The sequence below is a fragment of the Lonchura striata genome, chromosome 2, assembly GCF_050655825.1.
Source record: "Lonchura striata isolate lonStrDom1 chromosome 2, ASM5065582v1, whole genome shotgun sequence".
Taxonomy (NCBI): Eukaryota; Metazoa; Chordata; class Aves; order Passeriformes; family Estrildidae; genus Lonchura; species Lonchura striata.
In genome coordinates this window covers 97,022,499-97,049,566 of record NC_140704.1, presented here as the reverse complement: position 1 = coordinate 97,049,566, position 27,068 = coordinate 97,022,499, and the positions used below count along the sequence as shown (strand labels likewise).

General features: G+C 38.4%; 1 long non-coding RNA gene across 2 annotated transcripts in view; it reads right to left on the bottom strand.

The window, feature by feature from the left end:
- The window catches only part of LOC146768345 (uncharacterized), a 43,873-nt gene extending 22,634 nt beyond the window's left edge, over positions 1-21,239 (bottom strand). Inside the window, exons 1-2 of one of the 2 annotated variants that reach the window (XR_014952820.1) lie at positions 4,498-21,239; positions 1,292-1,374 (exon numbers count right to left, since the gene is read on the bottom strand). This is a non-coding gene — a long non-coding RNA (uncharacterized LOC146768345). Of the gene's footprint in view, positions 1-1,291 lie in introns of both variants that reach the window. The other variant, XR_014952819.1, reaches the window with a different exon arrangement.
- Between the last annotated feature and the right edge of the window lie 5,829 nt (positions 21,240-27,068).

The window sequence follows — 27,068 nt, the reverse complement described above, 5'->3', positions numbered from 1 at the left end:
TTCCGAGGCCAGGGAAGCAGCTGGATAGGTCCAGTTCTGAGCCAGAAAGAGACTTTGGGTGGCACCAGTTCCAGGCTGGAGGGAGTGGTCAGGTCAGGCTCTGCAGTGAGCATTTGACATGTGAATCGCTCTCTGCAGTACACTTTAGTTATTAATACTGGTAGTATCCCTTTTCTTATCTCATTGCTGTTTCCTGTAAACTGTTCTTACTTCAACTAATCTGTTTTCATCTGATCTTCACCTTTTGTGTAATTCCCCTCTCCAGTCTGATACAGAGGGGAGAGGGAGAGGGATGAAAAAAAGCAACACATGGCTGGGAGAGTGTCAGTGGGAGCACCACACTGGAGAGCAGCACTCCTAAGCCACAACACTGCACTGTGGGATGGGAGCTCAGCCAGGGGCTGAAGGTGCCAGGCAGGTTCTGGGGTGTCAGGGCCTGGGGCAGGGGTATGCTGGGGACCCTCCAGGGACGCCAAAAGCCCTGCCAATATGCATCTCCCTGACAAGGGTTTCAGTGCCTATGCAGGACAACTTCAGCTGTCCAAAGTCTGCTGCCAATGGAAATGTGAGACAATATAACTATTTTTCTCATCCATGACAGCCAGCAACAGCTTTTAATGGCCATACCTGTGTCCTGCCTTGTAGGTTTCTAAAACCATTTTCCCATTTTAGCCTAAAATGTTTTCAGTTAGCAGATAACAGCAGGATGGAGACCAAGACACTGCAGGGGAAAAGTAACCAAACTGTTCACTTTTGATATCATTCTCTGTGGCTGCTGTTAATCAGACAGTGGAAAAAGAGCAGAGTAATTGGGGCTGATGGACTGCAGATACAGGAAAAGGACATATTCAGGATACATACATTGTTTTTCCACTGTGTTTTATCACCAGACTGCTTCATTAGTAAGCCAAACTTAGCTGTCAGTATCAGAACTAATGATGGTGATGTAATTTGAAACATACAAATATTTTAAATTTGACTGATCAATAATAGTATTGTCTTGTTGAGAGACACATTGTAAAAAAAATGCCACGTGGAGCTTTTGTTTCCCAAAACAATTTAAAATTCTTTTAGTAGATCTGTATGCTCTAAAAGATAAAAGTTTTCAGGTCTTTTTCTTAAGGAAAGTATTTGAATTACTAATATTTCTATTTTAAATTTTATAATATATAATGTGTATATTTACAAAAAATACAATTACAAATATTGGGCAATTACAAATATTATGCAATTAAAAATGCAAATTTTAAGTCCTTTGCCATGACCGAGCTGCACACAACTGGAAGCTCACCTTTTTCTCTGCCAGGGGACCCACATCTCCATCACTCTTGGAAAGTGCCAACATCCAGAAGCTTCACGGAACATGCTGCAATTCTGAACTCAGAGCTAGTTATTAGCTGCAGTCTTTTCCCCTCACAGCTTTATCAACATAGTGCAATACACACCATGACAATTTACAGTTGCTAAGGGTTAATTAAAATGTTCTGATATTTCTAGTGACAGATTAGATTATTTTCTCCTCTTCCTATCAATAGATTATTTTTGCAACAGGCAGGAATATGGCCATGATAGGTAAATATCATACACCTACTTGTTAGAAAATTTTACATCGTACTTATTTCTCAGCAAAGGATTTCTCAGTAAAAAGCTTCTCATTTGCAAAATAGCAAGCAATGCATTACATTTGCCTCACAGGGAGAAAAGGTGCAGAGCTATTTATTCTGCTGATTTGAGTCATATTATAACTGAGTATGATAGGGCTGGGCTCTAATTTTTTTTTAAACAATGAGCAATGGATTAGAGGCTTGCCTAGCTATTCTTCATTCATTAACACTGTAACTGTCGAATGCTCTGTGCTTAACAAAATCCGATAATTGCAGATAGCATTAGTTCTGCATCTTTGGAGAACAGCCAGCACAGATTCTAATGAAATAAGCCGACCATGCATCGGGGGATTTCGGAAGTTCTGCTATGCTGCCTACAATGACATTTTATTACTGATTAAATAATCTCTGAATCTGACTGTTCTGCAGTATTGTGCAACCTTACAGTAGCTAGATTCAAATACTTTATGAAAAAAGAATAATGTGATTCTCAGTGGGTCTAATCTTTCATAAATAGAGTCAAGTTGTTCAAAACCAGAAGCTCATTAGCTAGCTCATTGCAAACGGCATTAATGCTGGAATCAAGCTGTATAGACAGAGTTTTTGAAAGCTTGCTTCTAAAGTAAATACATTCAGGCATATGCATTTTGAAAATTAGTATATTCATTCATTAATATGAACAATGTTTCATGTTCATGCTTCAAAGTCTGCTGATGTTTTTAAGGTTTCTGATTGGAGTGCTAGGCTGGAATCTTGGCTGTATGAGAGACTCGTCCTCCCTATAAGCCTCACTTCCATGGTGTCTCTGAACAACTAGAGCAATCACAGTGTTTCTGCTCTTTGTCCAAGGTTTTACACTGTCTGTATGTCCCAATCAGGCAGCTCAGTCCTTACAAGACAGGATGCCACAGTCTGAGACTTTTCTGTAAAACAGCACAGATGGTAGCACTGTTCTACAGAGCCTATAGCAGGCCACCATCTATCCATCCAGCTGCTGCAGATGCCTCCATTCAAGAAATGCAGTTCTATAGATCAATAGTAAAAAAATAACAGCATGAAAATTTAAGTATCACTAAATAAATTAATAATTCAAATAAAATTTATTAATTCAGTTTAAAAATCAGTCTTGCTATCATATGGACTCATGCAGTACTGTGCTAAAGAAGTATCAGATGTTTTCAACAGCATGGATCTCAAGAACAACAATATATATTTTACTGCAGGGGAAATATAGTCCATGGTATTAGTGTTACATTTCAATTTACTAACAATTCCTTTGACTTCCATGAGATCTGTCATTTCAAAAGTGTCTCTGTAAGACCAGGAACTGTGTTGAAAGGCCTGGTGTGCACACAGGGTAAAATATTCAGAGGTCTTGTAAATAAACTTGCACAGGACTTGGCAGGGTCTTTTTGACTTTTAAAATAAATTCTTTTGTATACTTGAATGTTATATTTGTCCTGGTTTGGGATAGATTTGGGATGAAACCCAGGACAACACTGGTTTAGGGATGCAGTGAAAAAAATTGAGTTTTGGTGACCCTGACTGATTTGTAAATCTTGATGCCAATGAAATACAATCTATCATCAGGAAAGACAGCATTATTTAAAATATTTGGGAGGAATTTTACTGTATTCACTGCAGACTCCTTAACCATAACTACAACTTTCTGGGACCTCTTGTCATATTTATGGTTCATACCATGAGTGAATATGGTTTGTATTTAACAGTTATGATGAATTGTTTTTATGCATCAGAGAAAAACTTTATATTTTATAGTTGCTTTGAATTTGAACCATGAAATATTCATTACATTTTCACAACATAAACTTATTCCAACAAATCACTCACTCAGTTCATTTTGTATACTAATTTCATGTAGATCTAGAATACAAATTCTGTGCAGAAGAAGGAGAATTACCACAACAGGCAGCTGGTTACCAAACATTTGGAATTGTAAGTATTTGAAGAAATAATGTGACTTCAATTATTTTTTTTTTGTAGGCTGGGGTGGAGTCAATTCTTTGTTTGGGAAACACTGCTCAAACTCCTTAAGTCGGCGGTATTTTTGTAAGCAGAAAATCCACACTCCCTCCTCTGGTGCATGCCACTCTCTGTGTCTATGGAAAGCTGATATAACCCCCATAACAAGTTTTAACTGACAGTATATGGCCAGCAGGTCGAGGGAGGTGGTTCTGACCCTCTACTCTGCCCTCATGAGACCCCGCCTGGAGTCCTGCATCCACCTCTGAGGTCCTCATCCCAGGAAAGAGGTGGACCTGTTGGAGCAGGTCCAGAGGAGGGGGATAAAAAGGTTCACAGGGCTGGACCACCTGTCCTCTGAAGACAGGATGGGGGTTGGGGTTGTTCAGCCTGGAGAAGAAAAGGCTCCAGGGAGACCTCACTGGGGCCTGACAGTACTTAAAGGTCACTTAGAAAAGGAGGGAGAGTATAACTTTTTATGTTAGCAGATAGTAAAGAACAAGAGGAACTGTTTTAAACTAAAAGAGGATATATTTCAGATAGGTGTTAGAAGGAAATTCTTTGCTCATAGGGTGGTGAGGCACTGAAACTTCTTGTCCAAAGAAATTGTGGATGACCCAACCCTGGAAGTGTTCAAGGCTAAGTTGAACAGGGCCCTGAACATCCCTGACCAGGGATTCTGATTTGGAACTCCATAATCTTTAAAGTTCCTTCCAACCCAAGCCATTTTATGATTTGATGAATCTGTGATAACAGCTTCAGATCTATTTAAAATACATATTTGTTTTACCATACCTGTACATCTCTGGTTTAACTTTTATGCACTGACTTTTAATAGCAAGATGAATCATCATAGAACATAGTCTTATATGAAAATACTAATAAATGGTTTACATGGTTTTATACCAACCTCTGAAAATCCAGAATTGAACACTTTAATGCTTGACTTAGTCCTCAACAATTGATGGGGACCTGCTGACTTTTTCTGTATCCACCCAGTCCAGGTTATGGAGTCCAATGTTGGAGTGAGAGGGAATATTACACCTTCATGCTTCAGATTTTGACCACTGGTGATGGCCTGCCTAGACAAAGGATCAAGGGAGTCATCCATATTCCCAACAGCTGGCCACTACTTTAGTTTAGCCATTGCCTTCAGTGTGCGGAGAGGAAATGTAGAAAGCATATACTAAGTTTGTCACAATTCAATCACCAGACTTTTGTTTTCATTGAGCATGATGATAGCTGAAGTCATAGTGACTGTCTATACATATTTTTATGGGTAGCAGTGCATTAGGAATTTTGAAACTTTGGTCAAGGTTCCTCCCCAGAAACTGGCATGGATCAATGACTGATGCACTAAAATTGCTACTATTCTGGAAGTTGGTTCAATGAGAAAATTTAAGATTTGTGTAAGACAACAGTTACAGCTCCTAGGCACCATTCTGTAAGAGGACTAGCATTTCATGTTAATTAAATTTTCTAAATTTTATTAATAACAATTTTACTACATTTTAAGTCAGATAGTGAAAGATAAAATCATCTCTTTGAATTCAAAATGAACCCAGTGTCTGTTTCACTTCCAAAGCAAACAAACACAAAAAGGCTTAGTGTTGTGGGGTTTCATTTAAATTGAAAGAATATTCTAAATTAAAACCAGGTAAATATTGTTATGAAAGTAATTTTCATTAACAATCTGAACGTTCTAGAAAATTATCAGAATCAAACCAATCTATTTCAACATTTTCTTTAGACTTTTGCCGGGTATGGTTTGGAAATTCTAAATGGGTAAGTTTTTCCAATCATCTTAAAAACTGTACAATTTTTAAAAATGTTATCATGACTTTTGAAAATATGCTTATGAAAAATTACTTTCCTATGTTGAATAAAATGTACCTTGAAGTGCATTTTTTCTTGATTTTAATTATATGATATCTCTTTTTAAAATCAATTCAAATGAGGAGTCTGAAACTTTTCAGCATACAACTCCAACTTCTCTCCAAAGTCCTTCTATCTAGACTATTTTCTGGGTATAAAATGAATTCAAACAAAGTAAATTTTTTTTTTTTAATTAAATGCAAACCAGAATACATTAATTTAATTTATGTGATGGAAATGTTTTAAAGTCGGAATTTTCAAGACATTAAAATAACTGTGCAAAAATCAGGCTATGTGTTTCATAGATAATGCTGAAGACAGACTCCTGACCAACATGACTGTAAGCAAATCCTTAAAAGATCAACATTAGTATCAGATCCAGACAACTAAGTGATTTGAGCCACAAGATGCCAGAAGAAGAGAGAATGGAGAATTGTCACTGTGGACTCAAAAGACAAAGGAAGTGTTAAGAAAAATAAATACAAGTTTGTTAACTAAGCCAATAAAATAAGGGGAACAGGTTACATAAAAGAAATTAATTCTGAAGCATAAACACAGAGATAAAACTGGAAATTCCATCATTAGACAATAGAATATGCAAGAACACAAACCTTAATCTTTGCTGTTTCTTCAGTATAAACAAATCTGCTGGTTGCTAGCACTATTGCTGAAAACAGAGCTCATCAAATTGTACACAGAGAATAATTTCATCTTCTGGAAATAAAGCTATTATTTCACTATACCGCTTTGTCCAGGAAACCCAGATTTAAGTCTAGATTGAAAACTGTCAAAGACACAGTTTCTTATTATGTAGTCAACAACCTGAAGACACTGGTTTCTCTAAAGGCTTAAAAAAAAAAAAAATAGAAAAAATAGATAGGGAAAGAGGTCCAGAAGGCAGGATCTAATGTAATTTAAAACTGGAATTACATCAGCAGTTTCAAACAGATGGCAGAATGTAGAGATAAATGTGTTAGCTCTTTTAGCTTATTTGGTCTCTCCATTGTTTGCATCATTAAAACATGCAATAGTTTACAATTTAAAAATATACTGGGTATTAGACAGTGGAAAAAAGGATATGCACCTACTGAGTGGAAGGAGGTAGGATTGAATCAATTTGCCATACTTTAATGTACAGTATCTGGGATGCTTTAGGCAAGTCTGCAAATAGGTTTCCTAGGAAATGAGATGAACAAAAATATAATGACCTTGAAATTATAACCCCAAATGTCCCAAGTATTTAGCAACCTAGCTCAGAAGTGGTAATTATATAAAAAATACAAAAGATCCTTAATTGCTTCAGTTATAGTGTATCTAGGCAGGTCAGTTACTGTACACAGCTGCAAAAAATGGTACGTGATTAATAGAGGGTTGCTTATGATAGCACTAACTAGCTAGTGTGTAGTGCAAAACACTCATTTCTTTTCCAATTAAAGGAAAAAAATCTGGTTTTGATTAGGCTCTTCAGAAGGTCTAAGTCTGTAGCAGCAAAATACTCCACTCTCACACTTTTAAATGTTTTAGTCAAGGACTAAGCAGCATATATTCATGAAAAACAGAAAGGATTATTTAAAATATTGGGGTGAAAATACTGAAAATATCAAAATAAGACACTTCAGACCATTTTGGTTATTCTAGTTCATTGGCTATAAAACTACAAGGTAAACCACTTCAAATAAATAAGACTGGTACAGGTGTGTCTCCAGAGCTGGAATCAGGCATCAACCTTCCTGTGATTCATTAAACTGCAGTTAATCATTCTTTCCACGTAGCTCTGAACTCATTTCATCAAAGTTTGAAGAAGGAAGCATTCAAAAAAAATCAAGTAAAAGAACTTGCAACACTTGCACATAGTACTGGGGTTCCAAGAGGTCCAGGAGAAACACTGAATTCTATGAAGATCTCTCTAGATTTGTGAACATCTCATAGTTTGCCCATCAACAGGCTGAGAAAATGTGTGGTCCTGATCTTTGGAGCATTGCTTCAAAAACCTGCCCTGCAGATGAGTTGCTACAATGGTCCCTGCTCAGACCAGAGCGTGCACATACTGGAAGCACAACTTGGTCCACTGGGATTCCAGAGCTTGACTGTGCTCTGGTCATGCTTTCATAGGATCTGGTGTGCTCTAGGAATGGCTTCATCAACGTCTGGGGAGGGAAAGGGATCAGGAATCAAGGGAGGGGGTACAAATGGCAATCATCAGAGGGCATTAAGTTAATAGAATTTGTGGGTTTCCTCTTGTCTCTAAGGAGTGGTAGGAAAGTTAGCACTAATAAGTCAGCATTCATTCCTGGGTGGGGTAACACTCAACACTTCAAAGGCAATGTTCAGGCATTTATTAGAGACTCACCTTGCAGATATCTCCATATCCTGGTAAACCCAATTCATGTGTCTGAAGTCACCACAGCTGCTAGACAGTGATGATTTTTTTTTTAGGCAGTGAAAGATGAAGGTCCCAAAAATGAAACAAGGCTATCAAATATATATTGTTGTGGGAAATGGGCTGTTGAAATTGTTCTCCAAATCTTGGTCACACTCATAGCTTTCTCTTCTCTTGAGAAAAAAATTAACAGCTAATTTTCTGGCTTCTGATGAGAGTATATATGTGTCTTCAGTCAGTGAATCTAAATCCTGCCTAATCTATAGTTTTCAGAGAAAGTAACAGACAGATTTAAAAGCCCTTAAAACAACTGCATTATTCCCTTGCAGAAGAGTAGATTTACAGACAAAACAGAATCCTTTTGTGCTGTGATTTGACAATTAAATTATTCTGCATATTGAGCATGAACAGAAACTATAGCATTAGATCAAGCACTGTGAAAATAAATCTGTGAATAATTTTTCAGAAATAAATACAGACCTGCATTCTGCTTTGCTTTTCACTGGGATCATGGAAAGTGATAAAGGGATATTTGGGATGCAGAGAAGTAAGGCAGATTTGGGTACTCTCTCCTGGGAGAAATCCTGAATTATCTTACCAGGGAATCCCTCTTGAAGTCTCTCTGAAACCATCTGTGGCAAGCCTCTTCCACTGCCCATAAAAGTCACAGCTTGCCAAGCTCTGTGGCCACTTGGCTCTGGTCTAGGTTCACTTTGCACCCTTGTCTTTTACCTGTGCAATCCTTAGAGAAGAGAACAAGCTAAACTCTCCAGCATATTTTGAGTTTGGTACACTATAGTCTCATCTTTGGCATCTCGCAAAACAGATAAAAAAGATCATTCAGAGAAAGCAGAATTTCCTACAATCATTCAAAATCACACTGAATAGTCTAGTTTCTTTAAAGGGTCTGATTTCACAAGTTCAGATAATGTGTTAATAATGATATTACAAGTGATGTTTTCCTATATCATTCCTACTAAAGATTTCAACTCACCAGATCAAAAATAAAATTTTCAGTTTTTAGAACTGAAATGCAGACCAGAGCGGGTATCCCCCCAAGAGAAATTTGCACAAAAACAATATTAACTGCAAGGCAGGTCAAATGTTCACTGACACATCTTGACAATGCCCCTTTTCTTTACATTGACTCTATTTGATTAAACTGATTGAAATGCATTTCATACTTGTGCTTTGTCAGTCCATATTTTGGGCTTCATGAACAAAATGATACTAGATTGACTTACCCAGATACTTCACAAAGCTTGTCACGTTGAATTAATTAATGTTGCTTGTATAGCATGAGAATATGGAGATTCATCTTTTCAATTCTGTACTTGCTTTACCACCAAATAAGGGGATGATGAAACATTACCTTAGTTGTTGACAGATATTTTAAATGTCTTCATTTCTTTAGAAACCCACAATGGAAATATTACAATAATTGTTGCACACATTATGTAACATTGGTTGCATAAACCCAGAAATAATAGAGTAGTAACCAAGAGTAGTAGTGAATAAAACTAACTATGTTTTCTCTTTTTTTCCTTCCTTTTCGGTAATGGGTGATGCAGAAACATACATACAATTGCTCTTCAGAAACCTGAACATAAATAATTTTGCTAAATCTCCAAAGTCTTGGGAGGATATTTTGTATTGCAGTCTTGTAACATTGATAGTGAAGTCATTGGATGGTATTGACTTCATCTAGAATACAGTCGTGATCCCCCCATCTCTCTTAGAGTATCCATCTGGGATTTTGTAGCCTATTTTATGGTATCTAGACCCCTTGCTGTGAAACATTATGACTTAATAATGTTGCAGTCCACTTTAGTACATTTCTTTTTGCATTAAATAAAACAAGTAAGCAGTGTAAATCATGAAAGATGTCAATGAGTTTTACAAATGCAATTAGAACGAATGATGTGAATACATTGTATTTTAAGGTGAGAAGATGAACAAAACATTTGAAAATGTGATTGTCATTCAGATGTAAGATGGTTAAAAACAATAATCTGTCCAGAAGCTGCTATTACTTGGTTTTGTCAAAATCCCTTTTTACCTTTTTATTCCTTAGTCATGATAATCCAGAGATGGGAGAGAGGGAGGAAGGGAGGGAGGAAGGGAGGGAGCGAGGGAGGGAGGGAGGGAGAGAAATATCAAAGGAGAAGGGCATAGGTAACAGACTGCAGAAGGAATGAAGTTTTCAACTTAGCAACCACAACTGACAAAATGAACTTTTTCAGGCAGCCCCTCAGTACGAAAATTAGACTACAGGTTGGAGCTAATAAGTCCAACGAAGAATTTGACAAATAAAGTACAGCTGCACATCGTATTTGTAATAACACAGCTTAATTAGAAAGTGATTAGAAAGCATAATGGTTATCAAATGATGCTTATGCCGGAGATGCATTGCAACTCAGCTGCAAGTGCTATGAGACCCTTTGCTTCCGCACAAAAGCCTAGATGAGATTCCTCTGTTACAGGCAAGCTGCCAGTTATTATTTTTTACTGTGGTAAAATGCTCAAAATTTCAGCATTGAAAACTTCCTTACTGTTCAGTGCATAAAATTATTCTGCTTTTATATATAGCATTGTATAAATCTGTTTGCTCCAGACCATGACTAATATTTCCACTTGAGTGCTTTCCAAGTAAGTTTTCGAAGCACTTTCTCCTTTTTATCCGGGTCTTTGGGATTACTTGATTGCTGACCTCTTTGGTCCAATATCTGAAAACACTTGCAAACTCAGAACTCCTGTCTGAAATAGAATACAACTTTGTAATATAACCGGTATTGGTTTACCAATTTCAAGTGACAGAAGCAAGGTTCGTGTCTGGGTAAGCAGTTTCCAGGGGTCAATTAACCATGCCAAGATGTAGGCACATAATTTCTAGTTTGATTTGTCTACATTTACTTTCCAGAAATAGAAGTCTCATTTCTGCCGTTCTCTTTAGTGTTCAACAGCTCTTTTCTGGCATGACTCCTCTTTTAAGCTCTTTCTTAATAGCATATTGCATCCATCACACTTACGTAGGTTTTTCAGACTTGTTACTCTTTTCTGAACCCTTTCCTAATGACAGGACTAGATAGGATTTTAATGGCAGTTTCTTCAAGGCAGAACCACCTTCTATTTTTACTATGTATGAGGCTGCTGTTTCTGCATGGATCATCTGAGCAGACACAGCCCAGACATCCATATTGTTATAACTGCTATAATAACTGGTCAGTCCTTGCTTCTATTATCTTCTAATCTGAATCTGCAAAATGGACTTAAACCAGACTCACATTTTTTCCCAGATGAATACACTGTAACTACTCAAGACAGCCAATGTTTCTCTGTTGTGAGTTGCCCCTGATGATTTTGATCACCCGTTGGCAGGATTTGGATGAAAACAGCAGCAGTGATGCAGCCTGTGCAGGTGTTGGGAGAAACAAACTATATTTCCTGTAGTCCAGAGGGTCCTTTACAGGACAACTTGTGTCCATCTAGTCTTCTGATGGCTGCTAAGTGGCACTCACACATTTCACACTACATTTCTTAAGTGGACAAAGGTACTTGTTCACAAACTGAAACATTTCTTATTTCCTCAGTCTTTTTAACTAATTATGTAGTATTTTCTTTAATAAGGTTTAAAATATTTTTTTAAACAGTCATATAAAAGAACATATTGGAAATGATTCTTCAGCAGTCAGAATGAATGCATCGTGAGTGGCTCCCCTGTGTTTACAGGAACTACCCATCAGACAACAACCTGCAGCAAACAAACAGTTCAACATTTCACGAGCCATATTCATTTATCTGTTGCAGATGAACATTTGTGATTGATTCTCTAGCAATGGAACAGGTAATTTTCATGCAAATGAATAATTGAACCAACCTTGCCAACTTCAGTATCTTCAGACTTAGTTTGAAGCAACCACTTTCAGCTGGAATGAGAGTACTTAATGGAATAGACATCATTGCTTTATAGCTCACTCAGCCAAAATTGTCTTCTGCTTGAATTGGCCAGTGTGCATACCACAGAGATGCAATGCCAAGTACCTTCTGGTGGAATCCCTAGAAAGGTTTTGGAAAACCTCAGAATGCATAACAAGTTGCAGTGAAAGCACTATAATCATGAAGTCATTCTTGTAGTTTTATGGTACTTTGTTTAATTTTCCAAAGCATTAAGGAAATTCCAGCTGCAAACTCTCTGTAGAAAGCCTGCCTGTCTGTGAGAGGGTGGGAGAGATAATATTGTAATTTTGATAACTTTCCACTGTCTATTACAGTGAAGAGAAAGAACAGTAAGTACCCTGGTAACAGGAGGCACTAGAAAGATGCAGAGGAAAAAACCCATCAAAGAATATAAGGTAAGCTTGAGGGAATCACATAGGTGTAGTTGGACCTCCCCTATCTAATCCCATCAAGATTTCACACTTTCCTCTCCCATCCCTGATCATGAATAGTAGAACCACTAGGAAAAATATTTTGTGTCAAAAATGGTTAGCAACTAAATACAGCAGAATAGGTTATTCAATATCACATGTGAATTAATTGGATCATATTGTACACAAACTTGAGAAGTTTACAGATTTTGTTTGTCTTCACTGTGCAATATGAACAAAAGCTTGTACATTGCAAGCAAATCACTAGGATACTTGCCTACAGCTTCAAGCATCAGATAAACAATTGGTTTGGCATTTTCAAAGGACCTTAACTGGTTGCCATGCCTCTTCAATGTTTCTGTATTAAAAATATACTTATCTATATTTATAATGTGTTAAATACTTTCAGCTTTCTTGTTACATTTAGATCTTTTTTCTGCGATATTTCCAATGTCAGAGAAGGATGTATTTCAGTAAACTGTCTGGTGCTCTTGGATATAGATAAAATATATGTAACTGAAAATGAAATTTCAGATTTGTTTCATGAAAACAAGATGCATTTCAGTTTTAAATCTTAAAGTTAATGTTATAGCAAAACCGATTTTTTTTCTCAAATGTCATAAAAGACCAATTAATAAATGGTCAGTCTCCTTGCTCAGCTGACATAGCAAATAGAGATGGATCATTTAGAAACACTGATAGGCCAAGAGGTGTATATATATGGAATTTTCATTTTAAAAAGAGACATATTTTACTCTGTAGAAAATCATATTTCACTGCAGAAAATAACAGTTGGTTTCTGTGCAGTTGCCTTGAGATTTGCTTAGTTCTCATTATCTTCAATGGAGATGAATATGTATATCTGAGGAAATATTTTGGCCTTGAGAGAAAGAAAGAGGGAGCATTTGGATTTGCGTGTGGACATAACTCCAACTTTTCTTGGTATAGCTGAATCTACTGTGACTCTTGAGAGACGCTGGCTTTCTCACACTGAATACAAAGCCCCAAAAGAGACTTCATTGTGCTCGGTGTACAACTGAAGTCATGGAATCAAAAGTCTGTTCTCTAGAACATTGTCAGATGGATGGAAAGGTAGAAGAGGGATACTTTACTCCCAGTTTGTGTTTCGCCTCAGTTTGGTTTTTTTTTAACGTCCTGAGCTAACAAGGCTGTGATGGGGCTTAAGATTTCCAGTCTACTAGGGTAGGAAAGATGAAAAAGATAAAAAAAAGTTATTTCTCAAGAACACCCTCTCAAGTATTTTCTGTTGATATGACACTCAGCAGAAGTTTCTCTGTAGCAAAGTGCTACAGAGAAAGTGCCTGCTTCACTCCTGTCCACTTTTCCAGTTAAAGTGATATTACATCTAAACTCCTGCTTCACTTCTCAGCTAAACCTGCACCCGTATATCAACAATAAATATATTAAGAAGAATAGGCAAATGTGTTGACACTCTTCTCTTCAACATTTCTTTTTCAAACCTTTCTTGATAGCTTCCTCCCAGAAAGAGAGCGAGGAGTGTGTGCAAACACTTGTTCTCCACATCAAGCCTGACTGAACAATTTCTCTGCTATTCTGAGTTTCTGGTGAACTGAAAATTACCAGCTGTACTGAATTGTGACAAACACTGTGTATGTGTGTCTCTGTGTGTGGAAGAAAATATATAAACAGAAACTATCATATCCAATGACAGCAAAATAGGTTTCACATTTATGACCAAATCTAGCATTTTAATTCCATAAAATATAAATGCAGCCTTAATTTCTAACTAAAGCTTATTTCTTCAAGCCATCACAGAAGCACATAGAGAGCATACGCAGAACAAGAATTCTCTAATGCCTTTCCTTGAGACGTAGTCAACGACAAGGACGGCAATGATGTAAATGCAGTCATCATTGCACAGATTTGAAAAAGAAAATTAGATTGCACTAGGAAAGAAGACAGGTATTTTAGAGGTATGAAGCTTCCTCTTCATACTTCAGGATGGCTGATCCACATCCAGATATACTCAAAGCTGATCAATATCAAGCTGATTTGCAATGACAATAGAAACTCATTCAACTGCAGTAACATATCTGCCACCCTTTGATGTCTATATTCTTAGCATTAACATGGTAACAATCTAAGCTTTCTCTGTGTGTGCCACATCACTCCCTCCATGTCAAAATAAACCACAGTAGCTATATCAAAAGTGTGGTCACAACCCAGCTAGCTAAATTCTTGCCAAAAATTGACTTCAATAGCTGTCTACAGAGTCTGCCAGAATACTGTCGGCCAACTCATACCATGTGTGCCTTTTAGGGTCATGGCTTTAAAAGAACAGCAGAATTGCTAAAATCTATCCATCTTTTCAGCTGGAACCATCTCCATCCCTCATGAATTATAGTCACATCTAATAGGAAGGAAATAGACAAAAGCCATCTGCACAGATCACACCTAGGAAAAAGTAAATAAAGCTTTCAGATCCTGAGTGGGAGCACTTCATGATGGCAAAATTGGACTGCCCAGACTGAGATGCATAGTTGCATCCTAAAAATAACTGGTTTTAAATCACTTTCTATGAATTACATGTATCTGAGAACCTGGGAGACAACAATTCTTCCTGAGTTAACTGGAATCAGTTAACTGAAATTCATACCTGATTTTCTTCAGGGGCACTGTAAAAAGTGCCACTTTTCTGTATGTCATGGTCTGGGTAATCTGTTCCCTTAACATGACTGCTCTGGCAGAAGGCCTCTTCACAGAAGGTTTTCAATCAAATATGGTCCCTCTTTCACTAAAAGTTTGTAGTTCTGGGCAGGGATATGAGCAAGACCAGCAGACTTTGAAAGTCAAAGACGTGACAGTAATTTCATCATAATCGTGACTATATAATAACCACTACATCTGCACAGAAAATCTCTACATTGTAAATGCAACAAGGCCACTACACCTGACAGGTGATCTGTGCTGTTCGTGCACAGCAGCATTGCAGTGACACTGTGGGAAACAAGACCCCTCCAATGTTTAAGTGTAGAAACTGGTGGTTTTTATTTTACCCAGCAGAGCTGGCACTGACACAGACCAGCAGCATGCTAACATGTCCAGCAGACTGCAGGAGAGATGGCTTGTCACAGAGTCCATTCTGATGGATTTAAGGGGTACAGTCCTTGGGTCTCTCTCACAGACTCAGAGTCTCAGGATTATGGGCTAGAAGGAGGTCACTGATGAACTAAAAAATGAGACAACCTCTAATTATAGTAGCACTGCTACTGCTGTTTATTCTGTTCTGAGTATTTGCCCTATCCACACTTGCATGAAGATTTGCATGCAATGTCTGTATGTCCAGGATTACCCTTATTCAGATGGCATGAAGGGACAGTGCTCTGATCTGGCAAAGATGAGGGACAAGTACTGCAGACCTGCATTCTGTGCAGAATGGATAAAGAGAGATAGACTAAAGAGGATATAAGTTGAAAAAGAAAAAGAAAAAAAATCCAGAAGGAGCAGAAAGAAACAGAATAACAAGAGATGGCAGAGAAAAAAGGACCAGAGTGGACAAAGAGAAGCATCTGTAAAGGAAGTAAAAGCAGATGAAAATACCTTGGGAGACTGAAATACCCAGCTTCAAAGACCTGGGCTGTTACTGAACATGAGCTCATTTCACAGTAAACTCCACCAGCAGGAAACTCTGCATGCCCACGTGTAAGGGCAGTGGTGGTGACAGTGAGGTCAGTGGTGGCACTAACTTCACTCACCATTTGGGAGGTGGGAGATGGCACAGGGCAAGGGTGTGCAAACAGCTTCACCAGAACACTTCCAGGAGAAGAGAAAGTGACTGGTAGAAAGCTCCCCCATTCTCCATTTTTAATCTATAAAGGTTGATGAACTTCTCTGAATCTCTGTCCTTGTCTTTTCAGTGAAAGAATCCTGCTAGCTTTCTCATAATGGCAGAAATAATTGAAAAGGGGATCAACTTTAGAGGAACATAAACACACACCAAAAGTCTGTCTCATTAATGGTATCCCTTCCATACTTCACTGGTAGGCATTCTGCTAATCTAATACCTGTTAATTCTATTTCTAATTAGGGTTATAGCTCACCAGAGGCTGTTTTTTACTTAATTTGCTGGGGTTTTATTATATGGCTCAACAGTCAGCCAACCACTGTATGCATCATGTGATCCTGGTCGAGATCTTTCAGGCATTACTGCACACTGAGGCCCTTGGAGAGAACGTGCCACTACAATTTGTGAGTCACGCGTTCTTGCTCTGCCTAGGTCTTGTCATGTGTGTGCTTGTCAGGATTCATCTCCATCTCCATTACCCCTGGGGCAGAAGTCATAGTTTGTTTCTGCTCACTTGTCTGATTTTTAGCAGATCATATTCCCATCTTCAGAACCTTAAGCAAGTGCCATCTTTGTAGAATTTAAGGTGGAATTCTAAGCAGTGATTTAATTCAACTAAAACCCATCTTCTAATTGACAGGAAATATCCTTAGTTAGCCATTTTCCAAGGCTGATGTAGACTGCTATACAAAAATATAATTAAGTTAAAATCACTGTTCACTGTTACCAAAATGAAAACTAATTTTCTTAGGTGTTTTTCTTGTAATTCTGTAATTTTTAAAATACTTCCTTTTAAGAGTTTGAAGTGAAGATCTGAGTCAAATTTTAATTGTCTGAAACACATATCTGAGAGATACATCTTCATTAAATCAATTTTTGCCAGAAAGGTTTGCAACCAAATTATGAACCAGCTAAAGTATTAGCTGGGAAATTACACTGAGAAAAATAAGAAATTACAGACAAGCAAAGTCCATGGGGCTTTATTGACCAGAACAGAATATAGGCCAATGAAGAAACATTTTATTAACCAACTGGAAGCCAGCCCAGGGGACTGACCAAAATTTGTTTTGCCTCTAGAACATCAGCTGGCAAGTAAACAAGAGTATTAGAACATCGTTGACTCCAAACTTGTGGACAAAGAAGGTGATAAACAGCTGTTAAATAGTAAACGTCATCCTCCGTCTCTGTGGGTCCAATAAGAATGACACTTAAAAATTATTCAGTCACACAGTGAGAGTGATGGTAGAACTTATTATGTCATCTTAAAACAACAAATTGGTTCCAGAGAACTACTGTCCTTCGTACCTGAATTCACAAAGGGCTTAACAGTCACACAAGCAATTCCCACAACTGGGAATTGCAGACCTTACAGAAACAGTATAATGGAACTTCTTGCCTATCTCCAGATAGAAAATAACCTCAGAAAATTCCTCCTTTCTCCACTGTCATCTGGAAGGGTTTTACTGGAAGACATGGAGAGTACGAATCAAAATAACACTGGCTGCTGTGGAAAACCTTCAAAAACAGTACCTTAAATAAAAAGTAAAATAATAAAAAAATTTACAAATCCATATAATCCATGTATAAATATGAATAACCAAGTCAGCCTATCTGTCATGCATCTAGTAACTTTAAAGATGTGACCTAGCTCCAGCCTGCTCAAATGAGCAGTTGTTCTGGATATGGTTTTGTCAACAGAAGCATGGTTAGTCAGATAATCTTCTGTGGTATTTCAGTGGGAAAACTACAGGAATCAGAGCTCCTAGATTGAGAAGTTCATGGCAAAGTGAAACAAGGAAGCTGGGCCTCTACCCACTGAGTGTGTAGCTGAACAAGTCACAACTGGCAATTCAGAAGTGGGGTCAAGTTACCCTGCATCAGCTGTGGAAGATTATTTGTTCCAGGTAGATCTCTAAAAAGGAAAAATAAAATAGAGGGGATAGATTTGCACAATGCATATTGAAATTATGCACATTGGTGTTACTCTGTGCTAGGTAAGCATAATAAACTTCTCTGAAAGACAATGAACACAGAATCACAGAATCATAAAATGGCCTGGGTTAGAAGGGACATTAAATATCATCAGTTTCAAGGCCTCTTGTAGGAAACACTGGGCTCCAGGACTGCTTAGATGAATGGAGACGAGAGATCTCTGGAGGCTGCTCTTAGAATATCAGGTTTATTAGGGATGGAGAAAGGTCTTGCTTGGAGCTGCCAGACACAGCACATGGCAAGGCCTGAGGGGATGGGGGAGGGGAGAGACAAGGGGTAGAGAGGATGCTCTAGGAGAGGGTGGAAGCTCTAAGAGGGGGGAAGTTGCAAGAGGGCATCTGGCCCCTCAGAGACCCCTTATCAGGGGGCTTCAAGGTGGGCTGGAACAAGACTTGGGCCAATGGGGTCACAGACACTTGATGTTTCAGGGGAGGGTTACAGGTGTGGAATGAACCATACATTTTGGGGATTGAGATGGAACAGTCCATTTGACTTTTGGATTTATCTGTAGGTAAGGGTATTGTCCAGCCAGTAGGGGGGATTGTTTTCATCCTGGCTGTACTATTGTGAATCTTCTGCCAGGCAATTATATTTATCCATCCTTCCCAACAGCCTCTGCCATGGGCAGGACGCCTTCCACTAGACCAGGTTGCCCAGAGCTCCATCTAACCTGGCCTTGAACACTTCCAGGGATGGGGCATCCACAATTTCTCTGGGCAACTTTTTCCAGTGCCTCATCACCCTCACAGTAGCAAATTTCTTCCTAAGATCTAAGCTAAACCTACTCTCTTTCAGTTCTAAACCATTCCCCCTTGTCCTATCACTACATGCTCATGTAAAAGTTCCCTCTCCATCTTTCTTGTAGGCTTCCTTCAGGTACTGGAAGGCTGAAGGTAGGTTGCTCCAAAGCATAGGAATGATGGTCATGTCCATTGGGAGTCTTCAGACAGAAAGACTTGGATTCAGTAAGTGTCTATCCCAGGGACTGCTGGAGATAGGAAGGAAGGATGTAACAAAGGAGGAGTCACTCCAGAAATGGCCAGTTCCTTAGTTCTTCTGCAGGATCTTCTGCTGGCTCATCAGACAAAAAGTGCTAGGCTGGATAGAACTTCTCTGCACACAGAGCAGCTCTTCTGCTCTCAAGTCACCTGTCACTGGTATTCTTTCCTGTTTTCAGCTCCATTTCCATGCACTGCTGCCATCCCTGGACTCCTTAAGAAGGATTGCAAGCATCAAGGGACATTACTGCTGATGCGATCATCAATGACTGCTGCTGGAAATCCATGCAGAAATATGTGTTGTGCACAGGGAAGCAGAGAGCAGCAACACCCAGCTCTCCTTCCCTCTCTCCCTTCCTCCCACAGTGGGACTGTAAGTCCCAGTATCTCCTGCCAGGATAGTTCCATTCCCTGGGGAAGGGGTTAGCAATAGCAAGCCATGCCTTTAGCAGCAATGTGCCATCCCACATGTGTAAAAATCAGTATGTGCAGGTAGACATCTGATTTTAGCCAAGATTTTTTGGATGTGCAAAAATGAAGGGTTAAGAGCAAATCCATGTGCACAGGCTGATCAAACAAACAGTGTTTTGCTTGATCTAATTTTGAGGCTAATTTTCCTCACAGAAGGGACAGAGCCTCTGAGCAGAACTTGTGGGTGGAGGCCCTAAGGGAGGTTGATGAGAGCAGCTAAGACTCATTAATGCACTTAGGACCCTGACACAATTTTTCTAGGATATATGCAACAGGAGTGGTGAAAAAGTACCAAGGACCTTTGGCCTGAGACAAATATGTTTATTTACTATTAGATATTTATCTGTTGTTAGATATTTACTGTTGTTACATGTTTATTATTACTGTTAGTTATTTACTATTGTTACTTATCTGTTATTAAATACCTATTTTTAGTAGATATTTAGAATAGAGACTTGACAAGGTAAAGGCCTAGTCATGCCTCAAAAGAGGGGAAATGATACCTTAATCTTTAGCTTTCATATTTTTTAGATTCTGTACTGCCTTAGTGTGTGACTCTGAACTTCATATAAAGTGTTAGCAAGTTCTCTTCACACTTTAGTTAGGCAAAACAATCCTTTTCCAGCCTGAGAACCAAGGACACCATTGCAGCTTCAGGCCCAAAAGGTATAAACAACAGCAAATTGATGAGAGCAATCTGGGAGGATGGGACTTCATAAACTGAAGTAGCAATTGGACAATTAAACCCAATATGTAAATGGACCAAAACTTTAAAAAGTATGAAAACTCATGACTGGTTGTCCATCTTGGGTCCATCTTGGGTCCATCTTGGGTGGAGCCATGGCTGGGCTCTTGAACTGCCCAAGGTGCATCCTTTAAAGGTCTTTTAACAAATACCTGCTTTATTCCTTTAACTCTGTCTAGCCTCTGTTCCAGGTCAGCCTCTTTAGGCATCAGTTCACCCAGCAAAATAAGAAGCCTCAGCTGTTCCAGTGTGGTCCATGCCACAAGAGTGTCAGAGTCAGATTTTTCTCATAGTTTTACCCCAGAACACTTGAAAAAAGAGCAATTAATGGTTAGCACCAATCTGCAGTGAGCATGCCCAAGAGAAGAGGCAGCCACCCTCTTTGCCACCCTCTGTGTTATCCTCTGCTACATTTGCTTTCCTCACATCCAGAAAAGCTGGCAACAAACAAACTCTGAGGGGAGGTTAGGAGGAACATTAAAGGGTTTGAGTTGCAATCAATTTTTAAAACAATCATGATAAAATTTAGCACAAAGTACTATATTTTTAGTGTTTTCAAAATACATGGTTTATATGGCAAGACTACAGAGACCTACCTTTGGATTTCTCAGCTTTTGCTGTTTTCAAATTCACTCATAGGATTCTGATTGTTACTTTTTTTTAAGTGAGATTCTTCACAAGAAAACAAGTAGTTGGTTGAGCCCATGAACTAATGCAGCCTAATCTTGAACAGCTTTTGTGTTTGTGAGAACTGACTTTTAAACGTTTTTTATGCCTTTATTATTGACCAGAGACCAAGTCAATACAGGAGCAAAAACCTTCCAGCAGAGCAAGATCCCATGTTACCTGCAGGAAGCATTTCCTGTGGCTGATCAATCATAACAACTCCTTTCCAAGGGTTTCTCTGGCAGATACCCTAGGCAACTATTTTTCCACCCATAAAGATTAAGAGTATCATCCTTTCCTACTGTGTGCCTAAGGGGAGGGGAGGGGAGGGGAGGGGAGGGGAGGGGAGGGGAGGGGAGGGGAGGGGAGGGGAGGGGAGGGGAGGGGAGGGGAGGGGAGGGGAGGGGAGGGGAGGGGAGGGGAGAAAGATTGCATAAGTGACATTTCATAGGAAAGTAAGTTAAAAGGAAAAAATACCTGTTACATGATAATGACTAATTAATTTTTACATACTGGTTGTAAAAGCTCTATTAGAAAAAGCAAAACCAGGAAAACAGAGGAGGCTTCAGGGGATATTTAAAAGCACTAATAAGTAGGATACTAATATCTTGTATTTGCTTGAAATACATAGATCAAACTGTCTGTATTGAATAGCCTTATGCCTCATCTGTAAGGCAGAAGAGCATTACAAATGTTTTGAATCTTGCACAAGATCAGAGTGAGAGTCCATTGCTGGGTTGACAACACTACCTGAGTGTTATCAGTGCTATTTAGTGTTAATACCTAAAACTACTAAAAGATAAATATTGTAACTTTATTCAATTGCTCTTTCAGTAACAGAGCAAGGACAGAGATAATAACAGGAATATCTATTCAACACATTTGTCAAAACAGGAGAGCAGACAGCTACTTCTTGAAATATTTGTGTATCAGGGAAGATGCAGGTAATTCCTTTACTTTTTATATGTGGTATTGGCCAATAAAAGAGTAATGTGAAAGATCATAATCTTTGGATGTTTCTTCAGGTTTCACCTCCAAACTCTACTACTTTTCTCCTTCCCTACTTCCAAAACATATTATAGAAAATATGGCTGGAAGTGCTCTCCAAAGTCAGCTTAGTTCCTCCTTTTAACACATGTCCAGACAAAACTGAGAAATATTTGCCTAAAACAGCAACTATCTCCCTTAATGATGGAGATTCAGAGCTTTCTCATGCAATATAATTCAGTTCTAGGGTACCCTTTCATACTTTACCCCTTGATGTGGGCATGAATTTCCCTTACTGCAGTTTAGGTCCATTATCTTTTGTCATATGCATTGTGAATGCTCTGACAACAAGCTCTTATTTCACAGCAAGTCTGTGCATACCTAAGGAATATTTCTCCTGCCTTCCTTTGGAGTTCTATTTTTCAGACTAAATAAACCTAATTCTGCTTTTGTTTTGCTTGCTGATCCCAGTTTCCAGTTATTCTTTTTAATCTCTGCAGAGTACATCCATTTGGACCACATATTTTCTGAAGTATGGTATCCAAAACTGTATGGAACAATCCAGCTGAGACATCCATTCATCCACATTTTGACATCTCCAGATGTTTTCTTTTGGCTTGATTTAGTCTTGTGCAAGCTCTGTCAGTGTATAAGGACATGAATATTTGGAAAGAAAATAAGGCACCAAATTAAAAATGGAAGGGTTAAAGGATATAGTAGAGGAGTTTGAGAGACCCAAACTGTGAGAAGTGAACAGAATTACAGTGCTAGAAGGTGTTATTATTAGGAATAACCAGAGGTTCATAAAGGAAATGTGCAACCTTATTTCCTCCCAATTGCTGCCCTACATTACTGTAAGCATTACAGATGGCCATAAGACCATTTAGAATTCAAAGACTCACCTGGCACCTCCCTCCTTAAAACCTCAGATCCTGTTCCTTAGAGAAGGCCATCCCCAATGTGATAATACTTGCAAATTTTCTTCAAGTGAAAGTCCTTCAGTGAATCCCTTGAAGTTTGTTCCTCATGCTATGCAAGCCAACCCAGTGTGACCTTTCCAGGGGCAGAACAATTGTGAAAGCCCCATATACTAATTTCATATAGATATGACATAGTAAAGAAACTATCTCTGCAAATAAGAGGATGAAGACTGAATACCTTGATTGCTGTTTTCCAAAAGTAGTTCCTACAAGTCTCTGAAAAATTGTGGGAAATTGTTTTCTTGACAAAACTGTCATTGATTCTCCTTCAATGCAAGTTGGGGATAATCTAGATGGAATGTACAGCCCTGACTTCTGAAACTCTAGATATTTACATTACCCTTCAACCTCACTGAAAGTTGCTGCTCATGAAGAATTGCAGACAGGATTATGACCAGCCATGCAAAGTGGAGCTAAAAAATATATATATATATAAAAATAATAACAATAAATATAAAAATAATAACAATAAATTTAAAAATAGAGGGATTTCTGTTAGCAAGGAAATTTTATAAGGCAAATGAAGATAAATCAGTGCATTTGTGAATGGCCTGGTTTTCAAAATAATCTTAATATGTCACCACTGGATACACACCAATCTTATTCCAACACAAAATCTATGTTTGCTGGTTCCTTTTTATAGGCTCTGGGCAGCATATGTGGCCTGTGATAGGTCTGTGATAATTTCATGATAGTGTGATAACTTCATGAATGTGCTACAGCTACAGTCCCTGGAAGCCAACTCCAGGATTTGCAGGACCTTCTGTGATGGGAAACCTTGCAGCTTTCAGAGCCTCTTTCCTTCAAGAGCCTTCAGACTTACAGTTTTGGTAAAGCTCAGACTGCACGGAGGAACCCAAAATTTGGCGATATGCCTCTTGGATTTCCCTTGTACCTGAGTGATGAGTGACCTCCTTTGCCAGGAATCCAACAACTCAGACAGGAATTCTATGGGACACCTGTGTTACAAAGTAATGAAAAATACTTGTAAAATACTCACCCTCAACTGAATATTAATTGATCAAACCCTATTTAATTGAAGAACTTCAGCCTAAATTTGAAAGAGGTACATTTGCCCTCAAAAGAGGCAATATATATAAATACATATATAGTTGCTTTTCAAAGGTTGTCTTTCCCCAGCAGCCAGGTGTTCTCTTTGCCTCATTACAGTCATGGATGGGCACCGGGAACGTGAGAATGATTCATAATTCCATTCTGCCAACAGCATAGTGGCCCTAATTTTCTGAGTTTTCAAACATTGCAAAAAACATAGCTGTAATAAATTAATATACTTATGACTATGTTGAACTTTGTCTCTATAAAATCCACTGCTGTTCAGAGTAGTGTCGTTCCATGCATCTTCCATGGTGGTTTTGAGCAAAGATAAAAAACTACTGAACTTCCAGTATCTTGTTCGCCATGTCTTCCAGTCTCTTCTAAAATCTCTTTCCATAACAGCACGCTCTTTCCCCAGACAAGGATTAAAACCATTAAATGTACCTATGTTAGATATAAAATAGCCTTTAGTGGGCTATAGACCTGATTAGATATAAAATTAGCAGGTATTAAGAGAATGCCTGCCAGTGAAGTATGGAGAGGATATCATTCAAGAGACAGACTTTAGGTGTGGTTTATGTTCCTCTGAGGCTGATTCCCTTTTTAATTACTTTTTCCACTATGAGAAAGCTAGCAAGGTTCTTCACTGAAAAAACCAGAACAGAGATGCAGAGAAGTTCATCAATCTTCATGGGTGACAGAGGGACAACAGAGGAGTTTCCTACCAGTCACTTTCTCTTCTCCTGGAAGTGTTCTGCTGAAGCTCTTTGCATCGCCTTGCCCTGTGCCACCTCCCACCCCCCAAAAAATTTAGTGCCACCACTGATGTCACTGTCACCAGCAGTCACATGGATACACAGAATTTACTGTGAAATGAGCTCCCACCCATCCTCATCCCAGGTCTCTGAAGCTGGGTATTTCTTCATTCATTTCCCTTCCTGGCAAGTTCATCTACACAAATCAATCTGATTATATCTAGAACATTGATCTACAAAACTGTAATGTTTTATGTCTCCCAGAATCACAAGTTTTCCCTTCTTTTTGTCTCAAATGATTTTTGAAGACCTTCAAGGTCCAAGTGGAATGAGACACTGAATTCTACAATTTGATTCCTGCAGGCAGTAGATGTGTCTTTCTTTTCATTCTGTCTACTAAATTGAAGATGCAAAAGATGGCAAGTTGCATTGGGGCATTCTTCTACAAGAAGGTGGTTTCCTACAATCTGTCCCATTTTAAAGCCTTTCAGACTATTTTGATTTTTTTAATGTGAAACAGTTCCTTCAACTTCACTTCAGTTTCATATGTCTTCTCCAAAACACATGCTCAAAACATCCTCTGATCCTGACTTTACTAATACCAAAAGCCAGTATGTCTTTGTAGACGTGACCTTCTAACCATGTCCTCCAGTCAGAGAACCAGACTAGGGAGATGGTGGCAAACAAAAGAAAGCACACCGAAACCATTAAGCAAAGCAAACTGAAGCATACATCAACTAGACCTACACAACTGCATGTATTCTTCTCAGAGGATAGAAGCAATTGCACAGGACTGTAAAAAGAACCTCCCCCCCCCCAGTCAACATGTTGCCAATGCAAATGCTTTCTTCCTCGGAAAAACAAACCATAGAGCTAGGTAAAGAAAAATGAATATTCCAAACCCAAGCTACTCCTCTTTTCTTTTATTTTCTCTTTTTTTTTAATTTCTTCTTTTTTTTTTTTTTTTGGACTCTATTCTTCTTCTTCACAATTATATGACATTAAGGAGTTAAGATGAGACAACACTTCTGCAAAATGCCTTAGTCTGTTAGGTTCTTTGTAACCCAACATTTTATTGAAAATTATAATCCTGTCCATTGTTCCCATACTTGTACCAGAAAACATCAGTAGCCTCCAGAGCCTAGATGACACCAGATGGGTTCTTGAACAGCTCAGAACTCAATGGAAACTGGTAGAAAGCAACAGCTATTGTCAAAAGGTGAATGCAGTGTTCTGATTAATATCTAATGATTCAGTGCCCAGCAATCTGTAAGAAATATTGCTTGAACTACCTATCAGTAAAGAAATTGAGGCCAGACAAAATTTTAAATACATCTTATCAATGTCACCTACTAATAGAGGAGAAATGATCACAGACTCAGTCCTCTCTTCCTTGTATATTATTTCCAAGAAAATACAAAATAATCAAAAAAATCCAGCAGGTAGCATGGTATGGATTAATTTCCCTGCACACTACAGCTCTCACTTCAGAAGACAAAGTGGTTGGTTAAGGTCCAAGATCCATGCCAGAAGTGATCTCCCTTCACAAGGGAGATAGTGGCATACATTGTTCATTTCTGTTCATTTCTTTGTCTCACTATCCTGTGGTAAAATCCTTGACCCAGTGAAGTCATTACAACCTTTGTCAAGGATTTTAATCTTGCCCTATATTAAGTATCTACTTATAACTAAGGGAAGCTTTCTTGTGCAAGGACAGAGTGTTCCCAAAGTGCCATCTAAGGCTGAAATAATTCCCTGAGGAACTGGGAATCATCACAATTCTCATTACCTTCTTGTACAGGGCAGTTTGAATTTGCTCTCAATAGCATGAATAGCAACACATATTTTAAAACAAAACACATTTTAGCATAATGAACATTAAAAACAAAAGTTAAGGCAGTGAAGCTTTAGTAAAGCCAATGATAATACCAGATAGTGCTGCAGCAAAATTCTTAATAAAAAATGGAAAAAAATGAAATAAAGCATACTGCTCCAGTTGTAAAAAGGCCAAACCCTCATTTTGGAAAGGCTTTTCATCTTAAACAGGCTACATGGAGCAGCGATCTTACAGTTGATGAAGACTTTGAAGTGGCAAAACACTGCTGCACTTGACGAGATGCAGGACAAAAATGCGATGCAAAAATAGAAGGATAAATATAACTAAATGTTCCATGCAGAACACAGAAAGCTGAGGCAGGTGTTGTCATAACTGTCAGCTTTCAGGTTCCTTCTTTCTTCAATTTTTTCAAATCATATCTTGATTCTTCCATAAAAATCATGGAAAAGGACCAGACATGAGTTTTTTTAATTTAAATCCATAATTCTAAGTGTTTTGAAAAACCATCTAAAACTACTGTATATCCACTAAAAAGAAAAAAAAAAA